Source organism: Nothoprocta perdicaria, unplaced genomic scaffold (genome assembly GCF_003342845.1).
Source record: "Nothoprocta perdicaria isolate Ctin4 unplaced genomic scaffold, notPer1 scaffold_127, whole genome shotgun sequence".
NCBI classification, from domain to species: Eukaryota; Metazoa; Chordata; class Aves; order Tinamiformes; family Tinamidae; genus Nothoprocta; species Nothoprocta perdicaria.
The window spans coordinates 825,601-831,819 of record NW_020454394.1 but is presented as its reverse complement, the minus strand read 5'-3'; positions in this window follow the sequence as shown (position 1 = coordinate 831,819).

The window sequence follows — 6,219 nt, the reverse complement described above, 5'->3', positions numbered from 1 at the left end:
CCGTGTCCCCCCGCGGAGCGCGGCGTCTCCGCCATGGCGGCCGCCGCGGCGGGAAAGCGGCGCCGCCGCCTCGAGGCGCTGCGGGGGACGCTGCTGTGCGGGGTGCGAGGGGCAGAGCCGCCGCCATCCCCGGCTGGAAACGAGCCTGGAGGAGACGTTGKGGGGGGACGTGGATGGGGCAGAGGGGCCACAGGCCCTCGCCTTCCCCAGGTGTCATCCCCGGGTGTGCTTGGAGCTGCCGCCCTCACCCACAACGAGCATTAATGTTGCCTCCATACTAACCACGTTGTCTTTCGGTTGTCCTTCTCCCTGGCGCTTATCTGTTTTATTCACGGTATTTTATCCGCCCTGCCAGGCTGTGGTGGCAGAAATGGCCCTGGCCCTGGAAGTGCCTCCAGGTGTGGGAGAAGGAGGCGTTTCAGCAAGACATGGCCCCGCGTGGTGCGAAATGCAGAGGAGCGGGATGGGGAGGTGGTCGGCAGGGGCTGGGGAGCCGTGAGACTGTCCCTAGTCTGTGACAYGTTACCTGGAGCGTTGGGAGTCGGGGTCAGCAAGTGCTTGGGTGTCCAAGGAGAGATCTGGGAGATGTAGGGTAACTTAAGTTACTGTAAAATTGGTGTCTCATCTAACCTGCCTGTTGGGACTCCCACAATCAAGACACTCCAGTGAGGGCAGGTCTCACATGGAGACAAGTCACATCCTGAGGGAACGTGCATCTCCAGCCACCAGGCTCCTACRTGTCTCACTTGACCTATTACTATCCCATATACCATACATTGAGCAACAGTACAGGAGAAGAAAGTGCCTCCTTCAGTGGAGGAGTGAAGTGGGAGTGATGCCTACAACATACAGCAGGAAGACCCTGGTTAAGGGAAGCATCCTCACTCAGGAAGCCCACGTTTAATTGAAGAATATATTTAAAGTCAGGCATGTACTTTGCTAATTTCCTGTGCGGGAACATTAATAAGCAGGTGCAAAGTGCTGTGATATTCATCAGTGTGAGACATAAGATAAAAGTATTGTCCTTACAGCGTATTTGTAAGTATATGTTAACTCACCTTGCCTGAGCTAAAGCTTTCCTTGCTGAGAGGGAAGTCACCTGGGGCAAGATCGTTGCAGTTTCAGTCCTTTATCATTTCCACAGTATCATTTTCTGTATTTCTTGATGTCTCCTTAGCACCATGTGACACCAGGTTTAGTGTCACATAAAAAAATATGTGCTCTTGACAACATTTTTCTCCGACACAGGTGTGTCTGAAAGAGTTTTTCTCCTTTTGATCATTAGTGTTTTCCTTCTTTCCTCGTTCTTCACATTATCAGCTCACTTTATTCAGGGAAAGGGGCTGTGTGTTGACACATTCTGTCCTGAAGGTGGGGAAGTTTATGGTGTTCGGTTCCAAGTGCACAGCCTGTTACTCCGTGTTATGGAGAACTTCCCTCCTCTGCACAGTAAAAACTTGTTATACCAGTTTAAAAATATTTCAAGCATGCATCTCCTTCCTGTACCATTAATCATTAATTAACATGCGATACTCACATTTCTGGTTGCTATTTAATAAAGATAGTATTTTCTGTGTGTTTCCAGCTTCTTCTCTCTTTTATTCCAGTATCAACATCACTGCATACCCAACTGTTGGTGCAAGCTCTATGTATGRTGTCCGTCCTGCAGACCTCCTGGAAATAGTGCCAGAACCTGCGCCACTAGATGAGCCCCATGTTTGTAAAACTCCCTCCTGGGGAGTTGACTCCTTTTCCTCCTGTTACAGGCCAAAATTCAAGTTTCTTCTTGCAGAAGGTACTTGTTAACTTATTCCTGTGAATAAAAGAGACTAGACACTTTGAAGTACAGAACTGTGGTCAAAGAGGATCTTACCCATTTTGGGCTTTTTTTCACAACGTTTTCATTTTGGATATTTTTTTTTGTCTCTACATGGTCTGATTTTTCTCTACAGTGGTGTAATTTAGGCCATTTGGGGGGATTTTTGTGTGTGTGTTCTGATTTGACAAGTAATTGGTAGAATTGAGCGATCAGAATGAAAATGTAAAATGATGGATCTTTCATATTATACAGAATTTGAATTTCAGTAGGCCTGGAAAGCAGCTTGATAGTTAAAATTCAGAGCCTGCTTTTGCTGTGCATTGTAAATAAAGTTAAAAAGGARTGTCTGACATTTTGAACTTGAGGCAAAATAGACAGGGAATAATGTGCACTGGGATATGACATAACCATGAAAGAAACAGGGTTTAACCAAAGTGTAGGTTGAGCTACTTTTATGGTCCTTATTGTTGACTTGCTGTTGTCATAAACATGATACTATGATTTGTTATATGTATGAAAGCAGCAATTAGAAACCTCAGACAAGATCAGGGCTTATTGTACCATGTACTGTATAAACACAGACTGCAGGCTGTATAGTCAGTGTTATTTTTATTTATGATCAAGCCATAATCCCACAAGAGACACATTTCACAATGTATTTATACAACTTTTCTTTATGATTTCCCATGCCCTTTTTTTTTGGCATGACACAACTAGAGCCAGTGAAAGACTTAGGTGCTGCACCACGCTTAACCTCTCAGTGCCAGAATGAATTCAAAAACCCCGAGATAAACTTGACATATTCAAAATCTGTGACTCAGCAGAGTGACATCCCAGCCTAGATGTCACTGCYGTCTCAGTTGTGCCACTTCAGTGCAGTGCTGCCCGAGCTGTCATCTAGATTAAAATAAGCAAACAAACACTCTGGGGGAAGGACGGTTTTGCCCATGTAATTTCAGATTTGAGTTAGTGTTTAGCAGGACAAAAGCTATAGGTTGAGGGAGACAGGTAGGAACCTCACAGAGCAGATTTGCTGCCATAGGGGTAGGAATGTGGAACTTTGAAAGTGGTTGTCCAAGAAACTCTACAAGCCAAGTAGGAAGCCTTAAAGACCTAGTAAAAGAACTATAAAAATTAAGATGGAGCAGCCCAGCCTTCTCTGAGCTGAACAACCTCTGTTACTCCCCCAAATACTATATAGCCTATGGAATATAGTACAGGGGTAYTTCTGTGGGAGGTGAGAAATGAGTTTGAGCACTCTGAAAGTTAAGTGCCGGATGAGCCTCCTAGACTGAGGCTTCCTAGGTGAGATACCATCACTTGCTGTAAAATGACCGAGATAGGATCTGGAGGGAGCCTGTCCGTGTTTATTAGGCATTCTCCAGGAATTCTTCAAGTTTATGCCAGAAGAACACCTAATTTCTGGATCCTGTTCCAGTTTAATTGGGAAATAGCCCTGAAGTTGTTGTGGCCAGGGCGTTTCTGTATCTAGAGGAGCAGAGTCTTTGGCATCGAGAGCTGTCCTTACCAACCTTCCTCCTGCCAGGCTTCAAAGCCCTCCTRCCAGCTTCTACACCCCCCAGCCTGCTGCTCCTCTTATTCTCTCTTCAGCACTTTACCTGTTTCTGGCACTGCTGAGGCAATCTGACTGTCTCCAGACCATTTCTTCTGCCTCTTCCATCTTCTCCCYCACCCACTATTGCTTCTTGACCCATCTGCTTTCCCCCCAAATCTCTATATTGCCTTTGTGACTTCCTGCTGCTGTCTCCTCTCTCTCCATGAAGTTGCTTCCCTCTTGCCTCTTTTTTCTTCAGATACACTGAGCCCCATCTGATACGATACCGAGGGCTGAATTTCCACTCGTTACCTTTCATGTTAGTGCATCTCAGTGCTTGGACAAGATATGCAGGTGTGAAGAAACCTCACAGAAGATGAGTTTCTCCTCAAAGCAAGGAGGTACTTGGTGATGTGGGCTGCTTGTCTGCAGTACACCTGCGGAGACAAAAAGAGCAGCTGTRTTGCATTTGTGAAATTCAGCACCTCAGTTGCACTTAAATCCTGCTTTAGGCACCTAAGTCCTTTATTGGATCCAGTCCTTAATCTTCCCATTCATCAGATCCAACTCTTAGTGCAAATACTTCCCTCTTCCCAAGTTTTGTCTGGCTAGACTGAGGGAGGACTGACTTCTGTTTCTGCAGTATCCAATTTTAGCAGGCTCCTATAGCAGTAATGTGACAGAGAGGTACACCTAGTAGCTTTTCCTTGGCTTCTTCTATATAAAACTTTTTTTTTTTTTTTTTTTTTTTTTTGTCAGGTTTAATGCTAATCTGCTCTCCTGTAAGTCCTGATGAGTATAGCTAGTTATTTACCAGAGTCAGTAAGTTTGGAATGAGTGTGACTTTCCTGTGGGGAATGGAAAAATATGTTAAAGAAATGCACAAAATGATTTATTCCAAGTAAAATATATAAATTAAAAAATAAATTTATCTTTTTACATTGTTGTTTTAGACTTCTGTTCCAATTCTTGTTCAGATGGAAAGTTAATTCTTCTGATGGCCTTTTGTTGGCTCACGACATGAGTCTGGAAGATCTCTATTCCAGGTTCCAAGGACAGGATGTGCTGTTACCCGGCAAGCTGGATTTTGCTGGTTTGCTGGAACGAAAGCACAACTGACCAGCCTCAGGAGGAGGACAGCAGCGTGGAGGGGTTTCTTGTGTGTTGGTTGAGGGAAGCTCTCATCGTTGGTATTCAGGATGTTCTGTAGCTGTTCAGAAAACGGCTTCTCTCCAAAGTTTTTGTTAGGGCTGCACGGCTCTGTGCAGGGTCGACTTCAAGTCAGTAAAACAAATCCTGATAATTTCATTTCCAGTTGAATCAGGCTTTTACTAGATCAAGGAAAGGATTTACACTTCTGCAGCAGGATATACATGAACTTTAGACATCTAAAATTCATTTGCAATCCAAACAACCTCTGCTTATCAGCCATCTAGCGCTACATGTGCCTTACCTCTATAGGTGCCTCTCTGTTTGATCTGAAAGTTCGCTATTTACACATGCTGTGTGAGGTGAGCAAAAAAATGTCAGCAGAAACTTTGCCCTGTTGAACATCATGGTGTGAACATTTTCATCCTCACTGTAATGCACACTCAAAACCTCTGCACTGTATTTGGGGGCACCTGCTGGTATTTACTTATGAACAGGGTTGCCATGCACCCTGTCTTCAGAGAAACTGGGCTGCTGTGTAACTGTGGTTCAGAAACTGAAAGCAAAGATAAAAGCTTGGAATCAAGAAGCTGCAGCAAGAGGATGAAGGAGGAATAGAAATCCTCACCTCTAGTCCCTTTTTTTCAAGGACAAATTATCTATTTTAGATTAAACAATCAATGAATAAAAAATTACCCATCGCAGCAATCCTCTAATCCCATGGGACAAGGTTATTAGAGGATAAACCTAGCCTAAATGGCAGCTGTACGCTTGAGCATTGGTTCTCCTAATGCTATTGGGTACAATTACAGAACAGGGCCTGGAAACCACAGCCTTTGTTCTGCTTTATTGCTTAATTGTTTGATGAAGTATTCACTTCATCAAAGTGAGTGCTTTGTAATTTTGCAGTTGCATGCAGCTGGCAGTGGCAATAAGCAAAGAACTGGCTTTTTTTTTTCAACAGAATAATTCGTTCTTTTGCTAATAGAAAGTGCCAAAACACCACATTCCAATAGTAAATAATTTGAGAGATCTCCTCTGAAAACGGGAAATCTCACCCTTAAAAGTTAGGGAAAAAAATCACATTTGTGACCGATTTTTCTCCTCTTTCTCTTGCTGCTCTGCATCCTCTTGCTGTTCTGCAAATAAAGATGGAAGAGGTGGGTCTGCAGCTCATCACTAACAGTGCACTGACAGCTCAGTTCTTAATGTTAGGGTGTTACCTGCAAAACTGGAGCGGGAGAGACATTTTTGACTAAAAAAAAGGGACTATAAATAAGCACAAAAGAACTTAAGTGTTTTTAAACATTTTTTTTCATGGTTTTAAAATGAAAACAATAGCCATGTTTTATTCTTGAAAATATTTATATGTTTGTATGTTCAGGATACGGTATCAGACTCAATTCTCCAGGAGGTGGAGATGCTTCTCATGTAACCTTGACCAGATCATTAGTGCTGGTCAAGCAATAAGGGATATCAGTTCCCTACGCCTTATTGCTAGGCAGGTCTTCCCCCAACACTTCAGGGGGTTTTGATCACTCTTCTGAAGCATTTATTTCTCTTCATCAACAACAGATGGAGCTTAGACAATTAGCTCTGGATTTGGATTTCATTTTTGGCCACGTGCTTCAAATGTAGGCACCAAATATGAGGTCAACTAAAGAGAGAAATTATTTTCTCCTGTTTCCAGGAGAAA